Source organism: Taudactylus pleione, unplaced genomic scaffold (genome assembly GCF_031769625.1).
Source record: "Taudactylus pleione unplaced genomic scaffold, aTauple2 ptg001812l, whole genome shotgun sequence".
In the NCBI taxonomy this organism is placed as follows: Eukaryota; Metazoa; Chordata; class Amphibia; order Anura; family Myobatrachidae; genus Taudactylus; species Taudactylus pleione.
In genome coordinates this window covers 306,571-323,534 of record NW_028286209.1, presented here as the reverse complement: position 1 = coordinate 323,534, position 16,964 = coordinate 306,571, and positions in this window count along the sequence as shown.

Sequence of the window (16,964 nt, the reverse complement as noted above, 5' to 3'; positions counted from 1 at the left end):
GGTACAGCAGGTATACACCTAGCCTCACTAGTAGCAGAGCACAGTACAATGTACAGGTTACAGCAGGTATACACCTAGCCTCACTTGTAGAAGAGCACAGTACAATGTGCAGGTTACAGCAGATATACACCTAGCCTCACTAGTAGCAGAGCACAGTAAGAATGTACAGGGGTCAGCAGGTATACAACAAGCCTCACTAGTAGCAGAGCACAGTAGCAATGTACAGGGGTCAGCAGGTATACACCAAGCCTCACTAGTAGCAGAGCACAGTAACAATGTACAGGTTACAGCAGGTATACACCTAGCCTCACTAGTAGCAGAGCACAGTAACAATGTACAGGTGACAGCAGGTATACACCTAGCCTCACTAGTAGCAGAGCACAGTACAATGTACAGGTTACAGCAGGTATACACCTAGCCTCACTAGTAGCAGAGCACAGTAACAACGTACAGGTTACAGCAGGTATACACCTAGCCTCACTAGTAGCAGAGCACAGTACAGCAGGTATACACCTAGCCTCACTAGTAGCAGAGCACAGTACAATGTACAGGTTACAGCAGGTATACACCTAGCCTCACTAGTAGCAGAGCACAGTAACAATGAACAGGGGTAAGCAGGTATACACCTAGCCTCACTAGTAGCAGAGCACAGTACAGCAGGTATACACCTAGCCTCACTAGTAGCAGAGCACAGTAACAATATACAGGTTACAGCAGGTATACGCCTAGCCTCACTAGTAGCAGAGCACAGTAACAATGTACAGGTTACAGCAGGTATATACCTAGCCTCACTAGTAGAAGAGCACAGTAACAATGTACAGCGGTCAGCAGGAATACACCTAGCCTCACTAGTAGAAGAGCACAGTAGCAATGTACAGGGGTCAGCAGGTATACACCTAGCCTCACTAGTAGCAGAGCACAGTACAATGTACAGGTTACAGCAGGTATACACCTAGCCTCACTAGTAGCAGAGCACAGTACAATGTACAGGTTACAGCAGATATACACCTAGCCTCACTAGTAGCAGAGCACAGTAACAATGTACAGGGGTAAGCAGGTATACACCTAGCCTCACTAGTAGCAGAGCACAGTACAGCAGGTATACACCTAGCCTCACTAGTAGCAGAGCACAGTACAGCAGGTATACACCTAGCCTCACTAGTAGCAGAGCACAGTAACAATGTACAGGTTACAGCAGGTATATACCTAGCCTCACTAGTAGCAGAGCACAGTAACAATGTACAGGGGTCAGCAGGTATACACCAAGCCTCACTAGTAGCAGAGCACAGTAACAATGTACAGGTTACAGCAGGTATATACCTAGCCTCACTAGTTGCAGAGCACAGTAACAATGTACAGGTGTCAGCAGGTATACACCTAGCCTCACTAGTAGCAGAGCACAGTAACAATGTACAGGGGTCAGCAGGTATACACCTAGCCTCACTAGTAGCAGAGCACAGTAACAATGTACAGGTTACAGCAGGTATATACCTAGCCTCACTAGTAGCAGAGCACAGTATAATGTACAGGGGTCAGCAGGTATACACCTAGCCTCACTAGTAGCAGAGCACAGTAACAATGTACAGGGGTAAGCAGGTATACACCTAGCCTCACTAGTAGCAGAGCACAGTACAGCAGGTATACACCTAGCCTCACTAGTAGCAGAGCACAGTACAATGTACAGGGGTCAGCAGGTATACACCTAGCCTCACTAGTAGCAGAGCACAGTAGCAATGTACAGGGTACAGCAGGTATACACCTAGCCTCACTAGTAGCAGAGCACAGTAACAATGTACAGGTTACAGCAGGTATACACCTAGCCTCACTAGTAGAAGAGCACAGTACAATGTGCAGGTTACAGCAGATATACACCTAGCCTCACTAGTAGCAGAGCACAGTAACAATGTACAGGGGTCAGCAGGTATACACCTAGCCTCACTAGTAGCAGAGCACAGTAACAATGTACAGGGGTAAGCAGGTATACACCTAGCCTCACTAGTAGCAGAACACAGTACAATGTACAGGTTACAGCAGATATACACCTAGCCTCACTAGTAGCAGAGCACAGTACAATGTACAGGGGTCAGCAGGTATACACCTAGCCTCACTAGTAGCAGAGCACAGTACAATGAACAGGGTACAGCAGGTATATACCTAGCCTCACTAGTAGCAGAGCACAGTAACAATGTACAGGGGTCAGCAGGTATACACCTAGCCTCACTAGTAGCAGAGCACAGTACAATGCACAGGTTACAGCAGGTATACACCTAGCCTCACTAGTAGCAGAGCACAGTAACAATGTACAGGTTACAGCAGGTATACACCTAGCCTCACTAGTAGCAGAGCACAGTACAATGTACAGGGATCAGCAGGTATACACCTAGCCTCACTAGTAGCAGAGCACAGTACAATGTACAGGTTACAGCAGGTATACACCTAGCCTCACTAGTAGCAGAGCACAGTACAATGTACAGGGGTCAGCAGGTATACAACAAGCCTCACTAGTAGCAGAGCACAGTAACAATGTACAGGGGTCAGCAGGTATACACCTAGTCTCACTAGTAGCAGAGCACAGTACAATGTACAGGGTACAGCAGGTATACACCTAGCCTCACTAGTAGCAGAGCACAGTAGCAATGTACAGGGGTCAGCAGGTATACACCTAGCCTCACTAGTAGCAGAGCACAGTACAATGTACTGGGGTCAGCAGGTATATACCTAGCCTCACTAGTAGCAGAGCACAGTACAATGTACAGGGGTCAGCAGGAATACACCTATCCTCACTAGTAGCAGAGCACAGTACAATGTACAGGTTACAGCAGGTATACACAGCCTCACTAGTAGCAGAGCACAGTACAGCAGGTATACACCTAGCCTCACTAGTAGCAGAGCACAGTACAATGTACAGGGGTCAGCAGGTATACACCTAGCCTCACTAGTAGCAGAGCACAGTACAATGTACAGGTTACAGCAGGTATACACCTAGCCTAACTAGTAGCAGAGCACAGTACAATGTACAGGTTACAGCAGGTATACACCTATCCTCACTAGTAGCAGAGCACAGTAAAAATGTACAGGTTACAGCAGGTAAACACCTAGCCTCACTAGTAGCAGAGCACAGTACAATGTACAGGGGTCAGCAGGTATACACCTAGCCTCACTAGTAGCAGAGCACAGTACAATGTACAGGTTACAGCAGGTATACACCTAGCCTCACTAGTAGCAGAGCATGGTAACAATGTACAGGTTACAGCAGGTATACACCTATTCTCACTAGTAGCAGAGCACAGTAACAATGTACAGGTTACAGCAGGTATACACCTAGCCTCACTAGTAGCAGAGCATTGTAACAATGTACAGGGGTCAGCAGGTATACACCTAGCCTCACTAGTAGCAGAGCACAGTACAATGTACAGGGGGTCAGCAGGTATACACCTAGCCTCACTAGTAGCAGAGCACAGTACAATAATATACAGAGTTCAGCAGGTATACACCTAGCCTCACTAGTAGCAGAGCACAGTAACAATGTACAGGGGTCAGCAGGTACACACCTACCCTCACTAGTAGCAGAGCACAGTACAATAATATAGAGTTCAGCAGGTATACACCTAGCCTCACTAGTAGCAGAGCAGAATGTGCACAGGCTGCTTTTTATACCCACTAGCTAGCCCCTCCCATTTAAATTTCTATCCAATCGTGAAGAGCCTCGTGTTTGGTAAGCTCACGATTTATCGTACACGATCTTACAATTTGGACATCTGACACGATAGATCTGGTGGCTTTTTGTACCAAATCGTGTGCATGGCTGCCGGGTAGAGTAAAGGGAAATTGTGTACAATGTTGGATCGTGAGCACAAGTGTGTGGGCACCTATATGTAGGAGAATGACGGAGCTGTAGAGGGGGGTGGAGGCTGTACAGATGTATTACCAATGTAGGAGAATGATGGAGCTGTAAAGGGGAGGCTGTACAGATGTATTACCTATATGAAGGAGATGTAGAGGGGTTGGAGGCTGTACAGATGTTTTACCTATATGTAGGAGAATGACGGAGCTGTAGAGGGATTGGAGGCTGTACAGATGTATTACCTTTATGTAGGAGAATGATGGAGCTGTAGAGGGGTTGGAGGCTGTACAGATGTATTACCTATATGTAGGAGAATGATGGAGCTGTAGAGGGGTTGGAGGCTGTACAGATGTATTACCTATATGTAGGAGAATGATGGAGCTGTAGAGGGGTTGGAGGCTGTACAGATGTATTACCTATATGTAGGAGAATGATGAAGCTGTACAGATGTATTGCCTATATGTAGAATGATGACGCTGTAGAGGGGGTGGAAGCTGTACAGATGTATTCCCTATATGTAGGAGAATGATGGATATGTAGAGGGGTTGGAGGCTGTACAGATGTATTACCTATATGTAGGAGAATGACTGAGCTATAAAGGGGAAGCTGTACAGATGTATTACCTATATGTAGGAGAATGATGGAGATGTAGAGGGGTTGGAGGTTCTACAGAAGTATTACCTATATGTAGGAGAATGATGGAGCTGTAGAGGGGGTGGAAGCTGTACAGATGTATTCCCTATATGTAGGAGAATGATGGAGCTGTAGAGGGGTTGGAGGTTCTACAGATGTATTACCTATACGTAGAATGACTGAGCTATAAAGGGGAAGCTGTACAGATTTATTCCCTATATGTAGGAGAATGACGGAGCTATAAAGGGGGAAGCTGTACAGATGTATTACCTATATGTAGGAGAATGACGGAGCTATAAAGGGGGAAGCTGTACAGATGTATTACCTATATGTAGGAGAATGACGGAGCTATAAAGGGGAAGCTGTACAGATGTATTACCTATATGTAGGAGAATGACGGAGCTATAAATGGGAAGCTGTACAGATGTATTACCTATATGTAGGCGAATGACGGAGCTATAAAGGGGAAGCTGTACAGATGTATTACCTATATGTAGGAGAATGATGGAGGTGGAGGCTGTACAGATGTCTTACCTATATGTAGGAGAATGATGGAGCTGTAGAGGGGAAGCTGTACAGATGTCTTACCTATATGTAGGAGAATGATGGAGCTGTAGAGGGGAAGCTGTACAGATGTATTACCTATATGTAGGAGAATGACGGAGCTATAAATGGGAAGCTGTACAGATGTATTACCTATATGTAGGCGAATGACGGAGCTATAAAGGGGAAGCTGTACAGATGTATTACCTATATGTAGGAGAATGATGGAGGTGGAGGCTGTACAGATGTCTTACCTATATGTAGGAGAATGATGGAGCTGTAGAGGGGAAGCTGTACAGATGTATTACCTATATGTAGGAGAATGATGGCGCTGTAGAGGGGTTGGAGGCTGTACAGATGTATTACCTATATGTAGGAGAATGATGGAGGTGGAGGCTGTACAGATGTATTACCTATATGTAGGAGAATGCTGGTGCTACAGAAATCATGCTCTATACATGAAATTAGGCTCACACACTATAGCAGCTTATAGAAGAAAGGCATTTTGCAGCCATTCATTGATTTGCCATCTTCTGAGAATTGGGAACTTCAATCAATTCCCATTCAGTTAAGTGCAGCTGGAGTTACAATCCTCACCCGGGGACGCAGCGCAGCCCTCTGTGCACCGCCATACTGAAATCGATGGATCCATTTTGCTGCAGAATAAAACTTGTTTATTAGGGATTTGATCAATTTACAGTTTTTCTTGCTATTCTGTCGCAGTGGACTCCTCAGCATGGGTTCTATGTACTGCACAGCAACAAAACATGTATGTACACTTCTATCACAAGCCAGGGAGGTGCGAGGTGTGTGCTGCCACATAGAGGGGGAGAGAGGTACTGTATGTAGTGCCACATAGAATGGGGGAGTGTGCTGCCACATAGAGGGGGGGGAGAGATACTGTATGTAGTGCCACATAGAGGGGGAGAGAGGTACTGTATGTAGTGCCACATAGAGGGGGGGGAGAGGTACTGTATGTAGTGCCACATAGAGGGGGAGAGAGGTACTGTATGTAGTGCCACATAGAGGGGGAGAGAGGTACTGTATGTAGTGCCACATAGAGGGGGAGAGAGGTACTGTATGTAGTGCCACATAGAGGGGGAGAGAGGTACTGTATGTAGTGCCACATAGAGGGGGGGGAGAGGTACTGTATGTAGTGCCACATAGAATGGGGGAGTGTGCTGCCACATAGAGGGGGGGGAGAGGTACTGTATGTAGTGCCACATAGAGGGTGAGAGAGGTTCTCTATGTAGTGCCAATGGAATGGAGGAGTGTACTGCCACATAGAGAACCTCTCTCACCCTCTGTGGCAGCACCCTCCCCCATTCTATGTGGCACTACATACAGTATCTCTCCCCCTCTATGTGGCAGTACAGTCCTCCATTCTATGTGGCACTACATACAGTACCTCTCTCACCCTCTATGTAGTACCACATAGAATGGAGGTGTGTACTGCCACATAGAGGGTGAGAGAGGTACTGTATGTAGTACCATATAGAATGGAGGTGTGTGCTGCCACAGAGGGGGAGAGAGGTACTGTATGTAGTACCATATAGAATGGGGGAGTGTACTGCCACATAGAGGGAAGGAGTTAGTGTCTCATAGAGGCAGGGAGGTGTGACCATTGCCATGGGTTACAGCGATTCATCAAAGCCACGTGTCATTACTATGTATTTTGTGTGCCCTGGGTAAAGTGTGTATCAGAGTTCCCCAGTATATTTCAGGAATGTCTGCTTGCTATGACTTGGTACAGTATGTCACAGCTGGGTTGCAGCATCTAATCAGAACGAGTGTTAAGGTGTGTACACACCTAAGCGATATATCAGCAGATGATGGTCGTTCACACACAATGAAAACCATCTGCAAGCGGGTCTAGGGGGTGAGGGCTTGTCCCACCCCATCCCTGCGGCTGCCGCTGCGTGTATGGGCAGTCTGCAGACATATCGGTCCATCGGCTGTGCAGCGCAGTCAATGTGATGTCTGAACAACGCCGTTCAGACATATCGCTGGTACACACTGGCCGATGTGCAGCAGATATATTGGCTGTTCAATTTATCGGCCTATATATCGGTCAGTGTGTACCCAGCATTATCTAGTCTTTGAAGACAAAAGCTTCATGGAAGTAATGTTTGCTCTCACTCTAGGTGGTCATTGTGCGAGTCCCAGTGCACAGACCGGCTGCTAAGAGGGTCATTTTTAGCACCTTAAGTTATTTGTCTTCCTACAATAAAATATCTTCAAAGCCCAGAGAGTTATGAGGTTTAGTTCTTGTAGCTGTGGTGGTTTATATCTACAATGATCTGCGTAGAACAAAGGTTTGTGCCTTTTTGAGCCCAGAAAGGGTGGGGGCTGTTGGGGGGCAGAGGGTGGTTGGGGAACCATAAGAGCCAGCCACCCCTGTTCCACTGTGATCACTCTTCAAGGGAGTAGGTGAGAGATAGAAGTACTGCCCTTAATGGTGGTCTCCCTCCACACAATGGTGCGTATACACTTACAGATATAGAAACGAGAGCACAGTGATGACAGTGTAATGGTGCGTATACACTTACAGACATAGAAACGAGAGCACGGTGATGACATTGTAATGGTGCGTATACACTTACAGATATAGAAACGAGAGCACGGTGATGACACTGTAATGGTGCGTATACACTTACAGACATAGAAACGAGAGCACGGTGATGACAGTGTAATGGTGCGTATACACTTACAGACAGAAACGAGAGCACGGTGATGACAGTGTAATGGTGCGTATACACTTACAGACATAGAAACGAGAGCACGGTGATGACAGTGTAATGGTGCGTATACACTTACAGACATAGAAACGAGAGCACGGTGATGACAGTGTAATGGTGCGTATACACTTACAGACATAGAAACGAGAGCACGGTGATGACACTGTAATGGTGCGTATACACTTACAGACATAGAAACGAGAGCACGGTGATGACAGTGTAATGGTGCGTATACACTTACAGACATAGAAACGAGAGCACGGTGATGACAGTGTAATGGTGCGTATACACTTACAGACATAGAAACGAGAGCACGGTGATGACAGTGTAATGGTGCGTATACACTTACAGACATAGAAACGAGAGCACGGTGATGACAGTGTAATGGTGCGTATACACTTACAGACATAGAAACGAGAGCACGGTGATGACACTGTAATGGTGCGTATACACTTACAGACATAGAAACGAGAGCACGGTGATGACAGTGTAATGGTGCGTATACACTTACAGACATAGAAACGAGAGCACGGTGATGACACTGTAATGGTGCGTATACACTTACAGACATAGAAACGAGAGCACGGTGATGACACTGTAATGGTGCGTATACACTTACAGACATGGAAACGAGAGCACGGTGATGACACTGTAATGGTGCGTATACACTTAGACATGGAAACGTGAGCACGGTGATGACACTGTAATGGTGCGTATACACTTACAGACATGGAAACGAGAGCACGGTGATGACAGTGTAATGGTGCGTATACACTTACAGACATGGAAACGTGAGCACGGTGATGACACTGTAATGGTGCGTATACACTTACAGACATAGAAACGAGAGCACGGTGATGACAGTGTAATGGTGCGTATACACTTACAGACATAGAAACGAGAGCACGGTGATGACAGTGTAATGGTGCGTATACACTTACAGACATAGAAACGAGAGCACGGTGATGACAGTGTAATGGTGCGTATACACTTACAGACATAGAAACGAGAGCACGGTGATGACAGTGTAATGGTGCGTATACACTTACAGACATAGAAACGAGAGCACGGTGATGACACTGTAATGGTGCGTATACACTTACAGACATAGAAACGAGAGCACGGTGATGACAGTGTAATGGTGCGTATACACTTACAGACATAGAAACGAGAGCACGGTGATGACACTGTAATGGTGCGTATACACTTACAGACATAGAAACGAGAGCACGGTGATGACACTGTAATGGTGCGTATACACTTACAGACATAGAAACGAGAGCACGGTGATGACACTGTAATGGTGCGTATACACTTACAGACCTAGAAACGAGAGCACGGTGATGACAGTGTAATGGTGCGTATACACTTACAGACATAGAAACGAGAGCACGGTGATGACACTGTAATGGTGCGTATACACTTACAGACATGGAAACGAGAGCACGGTGATGACACTGTAATGGTGCGTATACACTTAGACATGGAAACGTGAGCACGGTGATGACACTGTAATGGTGCGTATACACTTACAGACATGGAAACGAGAGCACGGTGATGACAGTGTAATGGTGCGTATACACTTACAGACATGGAAACGTGAGCACGGTGATGACACTGTAATGGTGCGTATACACTTACAGACATGGAAACGTGAGCACTGTGATGACAGTGTAATGGTGCAGTCGTTACTGTCTGTGATGTGCCTACACCGAGCGTTCAGTCGTTCATTGTAAACGCATCCATCATCCCCGAACATGGGCAGCCTGACGTCATCGGGTTCACCAGCATGTTCTGGTGATGATTATGTCAAAAACGACCAGCGGCTGTGCGCATTGCTGGTCATTTTTGACATTAACATGGCCAATTTGTGAATGATTAATAAGCGATTGAACGATGTTATCGTTCAATTGGCCTCTTTAATCGCTAAGTGGATACGCACCTTAAGATTCAGCGTAAGATTACATAGGATTCTGACTTCATCATTTTCTTTTATCTGAAGTCATTCTGTGCATTTATACGTGTCTTGTTTATTCACCTGTATTTCCTTGTAATTCAACCCTGGAGATATTTTCTCAATAAATCCTAAAACTCTATCAGCGTTATCTCTGTACTCTTTGAATTTACCTGCCTGGAGAGGCCCGTGCTACACTTGTGTAATAGTGCATTTACCTGCCTGGAGAGGCCTGTGCTACACTTGTGTAATAGTGCGTTTACCTGCCTGGAGAGGCCTGTGCTACACTTGTGTAATAGTGCGTTTACCTGCCTGGAGAGGCCTGTGCTACACTTGTGTAATAGTGCATTTACATGCCTGGAGAGGCCTGTGCTACACTTGTGTAATAGTGCGTTTACCTGCCTGGAGAGGCCTGTGCTACACTTGTGTAATAGTGCATTTACCTGCCTGGAGAGGCCTGTGCTACACTTGTGTAATAGTGCATTTACATGCCTGGAGAGGCCCGTGCTACACTTGTGTAATAGTGCATTTACATGCCTGGAGAGGCCTGTGCTACACTTGTGTAATAGTGCATTTACATGCCTGGAGAGGCCTGTGCTACACTTGTGTAATAGTGCATTTACATGCCTGGAGAGGCCTGTGCTACACTTGTGTAATAGTGCATTTACATGCCTGGAGAGGCCTGTGCTACACTTGTGTAATAGTGCATTTACATGCCTGGAGAGGCCTGTGCTACACTTGTGTAATAGTGCGTTTACCTGCCTGGAGAGGCCTGTGCTACACTTGTGTAATAGTGCGTTTACCTGCCTGGAGAGGCCTGTGCTACACTTGTGTAATAGTGCATTTACATGCCTGGAGAGGCCTGTGCTACACTTGTGTAATAGTGCATTTACATGCCTGGAGAGGCCTGTGCTACACTTGTGTAATAGTGCGTTTACCTGCCTGGAGAGGCCTGTGCTACACTTGTGTAATAGTGCGTTTACCTGCCTGGAGAGGCCTGTGCTACACTTGTGTAATAGTGCATTTACATGCCTGGAGAGGCCTGTGCTACACTTGTGTAATAGTGCGTTTACCTGCCTGGAGAGGCCTGTGCTACACTTGTGTAATAGTGCATTTACCTGCCTGGAGAGGCCTGTGCTACACTTGTGTAATAGTGCATTTACATGCCTGGAGAGGCCCGTGCTACACTTGTGTAATAGTGCATTTACATGCCTGGAGAGGCCTGTGCTACACTTGTGTAATAGTGCATTTACATGCCTGGAGAGGCCTGTGCTACACTTGTGTAATAGTGCATTTACATGCCTGGAGAGGCCTGTGCTACACTTGTGTAATAGTGCATTTACATGCCTGGAGAGGCCTGTGCTACACTTGTGTAATAGTGCATTTACATGCCTGGAGAGGCCTGTGCTACACTTGTGTAATAGTGCGTTTACCTGCCTGGAGAGGCCTGTGCTACACTTGTGTAATAGTGCGTTTACCTGCCTGGAGAGGCCTGTGCTACACTTGTGTAATAGTGCATTTACATGCCTGGAGAGGCCTGTGCTACACTTGTGTAATAGTGCGTTTACCTGCCTGGAGAGGCCTGTGCTACACTTGTGTAATAGTGCATTTACCTGCCTGGAGAGGCCTGTGCTACACTTGTGTAATAGTGCATTTACATGCCTGGAGAGGCCCGTGCTACACTTGTGTAATAGTGCATTTACATGCCTGGAGAGGCCTGTGCTACACTTGTGTAATAGTGCATTTACATGCCTGGAGAGGCCTGTGCTACACTTGTGTAATAGTGCATTTACATGCCTGGAGAGGCCTGTGCTACACTTGTGTAATAGTGCATTTACATGCCTGGAGAGGCCTGTGCTACACTTGTGTAATAGTGCATTTACATGCCTGGAGAGGCCTGTGCTACACTTGTGTAATAGTGCATTTACATGCCTGGAGAGGCCCGTGCTACACTTGTGTAATAGTGCGTTTACCTGCCTGGAGAGGCCCGTGCTACACTTGTGTAATAGTGCATTTACATGCCTGGAGAGGCCTGTGCTACACTTGTGTAATAGTGCATTTACATGCCTGGAGAGGCCTGTGCTACACTTGTGTAATAGTGCATTTACATGCCTGGAGAGGCCTGTGCTACACTTGTGTAATAGTGCATTTACATGCCTGGAGAGGCCTGTGCTACACTTGTGTAATAGTGCATTTACATGCCTGGAGAGGCCCGTGCTACACTTGTGTAATAGTGCATTTACATGCCTGGAGAGGCCCGTGTTACACTTGTGTAATAGTGCATTTTACCTGCCTGGAGAGGCCCGTGTTACACTTGTGTAATAGTGCATTTACCTGCCTGGAGAGGCCCGTGCTACACTTGCGTAATAGTGCATTTACATGCCTGGAGAGGCCCGTGCTACACTTGTGTAATAGTGCATTTTACCTGCCTGGAGAGGCCCGTGCTACACTTGCGTAATAGTGCATTTACATGCCTGGAGAGGCCCGGGCTACACTTGTGTAATAGTGCATTTACATGCATGGAGAGGCCCGGGCTACACTTGTGTAATAGTGCATTTACATGCCTGGAGAGGCCCGGGCTACACTTGTGTAATAGTGCATTTACATGCCTGGAGAGGCCCGGGCTACACTTGTGTAATAGTGCATTTACATGCATGGAGAGGCCCGGGCTACACTTGCGTAATAGTGCATTTACATGCCTGGAGAGGCCCGTGCTACACTTGCGTAATAGTGCATTTACCTGCCTGGAGAGGCCCGTGCTACACTTGCGTAATAGTGCATTTACATGCCTGGAGAGGCCCGTGCTACACTTGTGTAATAGTGCATTTACCTGCCTGGAGAGGCCCGTGCTACACTTGCGTAATAGTGCATTTACATGCCTGGAGAGGCCCGTGCTACACTTGTGTAATAGTGAATTTACATGCCTGGAGAGGCCCGTGTTACACTTGCGTAATAGTGAATTTACATGCCTGGAGAGGCCCGGGCTACACTTGTGTAATAGTGCGTTTACCTGCCTGGAGAGGCCCGTGCTACACTTGTGTAATAGTGCATTTTACCTGCCTGGAGAGGCCCGTGCTACACTTGCGTAATAGTGCATTTACATGCCTGGAGAGGCCAGTGTTACACTTGCGTAATAATTGTGAGATTAAGTATCTAGCGAACGCAGAAGCGCTATTCTAATACTCTTTGTGGTGGCCGCTTTAGCAAAACCCATGTCACAGCCGCCCATCTGCGTCAGGTTGGCGTATCTGAGCGCAGGCTATGGTGTGGTGTTGTGACAGGAGGTATGAGGAGTGTACCATAACATAGGGGTATGTAGAAGTAGTGAGGTGTACGGAATTACTGCCCCATAGAGGTAGGGAGGTATGAGGAGTGTACCATAACATAGGGGTATGTATAAGTAGTGAGGTGTACAGAATTACTGCCACATAGAGGTAGGGAGGTATGAGGAGTGTACCATAACATAGGGGTATGTAGAAGTGAGGTGTACGGAATTACTGTCACATAGAGGTAGAGAGGTATGAGGAGTGTACCATAACATAGGGGTATGTAGAAGTAGTGAGGTGTACGGAATTACTGCCACATAGAGGTAGGGAGGTATGAGGAGTGTACCATAACATAGGGGTATGTAGAAGTAGTGAGGTGTACGGAATTACTGCCACATAGAGGTAGGGCGGTATGAGGAGTGTACCATAACATAGGGGTATGTATAAGTAGTGAGGTGTACGGAATTACTGCCACATAGAGGTAGGGCGGTATGAGGAGTGTACCATAACATAGGGGTATGTAGAAGTAGTGAGGTGTACGGAATTACTGCCACATAGAGGTAGGGAGGTATGAGGAGTGTACCATAACATAGGGGTATGTAGAAGTAGTGAGGTGTACGGAATTACTGCCACATAGAGGTAGGGAGGTATGAGGAGTGTACCATAACATAGGGGTATGTAGAAGTAGTGAGGTGTACGGAATTACTGCCACATAGAGGTAGGGCGGTATGAGGAGTGTACCATAACATAGGGGTATGTATAAGTAGTGAGGTGTACGGAATTACTGCCACATAGAGGTAGGGCGGTATGAGGAGTGTACCATAACATAGGGGTATGTAGAAGTAGTGAGGTGTACGGAATTACTGCCACATAGAGGTAGGGAGGTATGAGGAGTGTACCATAACATAGGGGTATGTAGAAGTAGTGAGGTGTATGGAATTACTGCCACATAGAGGTAGGGAGGTATGAGGAGTGTACCATAACATAGGGGTATGTAGAAGTAGTGAGGTGTACGGAATTACTGCCACATAGAGGTAGGGCGGTATGAGGAGTGTACCATAACATAGGGGTATGTAGAAGTAGTGAGGTGTACGGAATTACTGCCACATAGAGGTAGGGCGGTATGAGGAGTGCACTGTCTCTTAAAGATAAGGAGGTACGTGTGTATAGTCACACAGACGGGGATCTAGGTATGTAGTGCCACATAGAATGAAAGTGATGAGTGTATCCCCACAGTGAAGGAGGCATAAGGTTTGTAGTGCCACATAAAGGGATGTCCCATGGAGGCAGGCAGAGAAGTATAAGGTATGTATAGCCACACATGGAAGGAATGGAGTGTGCGGTCACATAGCGGGGGCACAGATGTATGAGCTATGTAGTGCCATAGGTGGAATGAAGCGGTGGATGAAATATATATAGAAATATACATGCGTGACTTTGCACATGGGACAGACACCACATGATACTGAGATTGGGTGGAGGGAGTATGTGGGGTAGTGGATATGTGGATGTGGTTAGTGTTACAGCAGAACGATTAATGTATCGCACATCTGGCAGAGGATGGAGCTGAGCTGTGACCATTATATTACAGCCTGGGGATCTGTATAACAAACACATAGGAACCCCCCACCACCCAGGGCTCTATCTATTATAGGTGTGAGGAGGTCTCTAACCCCTCTGCAGACCCAGCTGTGACACCTCCCTGGAATTCCCTTGCAATGGCCGTACACTGCCCAATGAGTCTGCAGAACGGCCTGCCTGATGATCTAATGGCACAGCTGAAAAGCACCTTAGTAAAAGGTGCATGAAGGCTGACATGTGATGTTGAATTTAAGTCTACGCAAGACAGAACCCACCCCCCTATATGAATGGAAGGGGACAGGTCCCATTTCTGTGTGAGCTAGAATTACCTCCCCTCATATAGGTGTAAAATACAGAGACCCCCTGTGGTCACAATGTGACGCCTCGTACCTGTGACACACCTCTTAGTCACTTACACCTAATTAGTGTTATTATTAGATGTGATTAATCTGCTGGGGTTTCATTTCCTTCCATTTATTGGTTCCGCTGCTTCATCCCACACTCAGCGCCCCATGTAACAGATACATAACCCTGTTTAGTGAGTGCTGCAGGTGGCAGCACAGATGGTGTAGTGGTTAGCATTACTGCCTCATGGGTTCCATTCCCACCAATGTGTGTGAGCATGTGATAGGGAATATCAGCCACTGGGGCAGGGACTGATGTGAATGGCCAAATATTCTCTGTAATGCGCTGCGGAATATGTGTGCGCTATATAAATAACTGGTAATAAATAATAAATGTCTTTTTTAAAATATTGAATAAACAGTAGTAATATAAGACCACCGCTGTTTGTCACTGTATCACTCCTCTCGCATCTATAAATGGTGACAGCAATGTGGTCCTTATTGAGAGTAATGGGGACCGGGACCCAGCAAACAGCGTTTCCAGCTTCAGCGAAGCCTCCCAGGCACGGCCGGGTCCCCGCCGGGTTGAACGCTCGTGTATGAGCAGACTGGCTGTTGTGCATGACGCAGAAGCGCGTTGCTGGCAGTGGTAGGCCGCCGGTAACAGAACGGGGGATGCTGACATCACAATACAAGTGGCATATTCCTTAGTATCGCTGCAATGCTAAACGAAGTATCCCACCGGTAATCAGATTTCTTGCTAAATGCGGCCCTTAACCACTAGCGAACCAGCCCCTTAGCCGTTACACGGGGGGGAGGTAGGGGAGGGGGACGCACTGGGGCACTGTGGATACCGTCACGTTGCCCACGGCAGTTACTATGCGAAAGGAAAGATAAAGCCTCAGATCTTGGCCTCTGTAACTGGATAATCCCCATAAACTCCCAGATAAATAGCAGCGCAGCCAGCAGCCCGGAGAATTATCGCTGTCCGGCGTCCATTCTCGCGCCAAGAAGCGGCTGATTGTCTCCACCAGCATTAATTGTAAGTCAGACGGGATAGTCGGAGAGCGGTCTGTGCATGTGGAAAAAGGCCCAGCTTACAGATGGCAGACATGGTTTGGCATCATCCTAACCTGGTCTCCATTCTGCCATCATTCATAGAGTAAGAAACAGTGCATTAGGTGTATACCAGGGATTATTAACTCCACCAGCAGGCCATGCATCAAGGATTTCTCTAATCATACACCAGGACAGTGTCTATTTGCTGTACAGTTAATGAAATACGCTTTGTCCATAGGCACACTAGCTCATTCTGTTTCAAATATAACAGACTATTTCTTTTGTATTGTTCTAACCCAATGATTCCCCAACTTTTTTTAGGTTCACTACATGCTTTGTGTTTCAATCAGGTTTTCTAGGCACCCCTGGTTAATACCAACCAGTTCATATATGCCACATGCTAGTGACCCCAATTCACATTATGCCACAAAATGGTGCCCTTACATCACATTATGCCACAAACTGGCCCTCACATCACACTATGCCACACAGTAGTGCCCTCACATCACACTATGCCACACAGTAGTGCCCTCACATCACACTATGCCACACAGTAGTGCCCCACATAAAAAAAGTAAAAAAGTAACCGGTTTGCCATTTAATGTCTTACAGCTTCCACACTTCTCTGTTCCTCGACCTGGCAGTGGCAGTTCTTCACAACACAGCATAGTAACATCATTTATGGTTATGATGCTTGAAGACAGAGAGCTGAACACTTCAGCATTATGCTTTGGTACAAGACCCATGGCAACTGGCTTAACTCCTAACAATTCCAAGGTATTTCACACCTGTGCTCTCTATGTGACATTTTATACCGTCTAATTTGTGACAGCTCTGCACTATCTGTGACATTCTGTACTGTCTAATCTGTGTGACAGCTCTGCACCCTCTGACATTCTGTACCGTCTAATCCATGTGACAGCCCTGTACTGTCTAATCTATGTGACGGCTCTGCACTTCTATGGCGCTCTTTCTTGTCCCCCCGGGACACTTGGGCCCCAG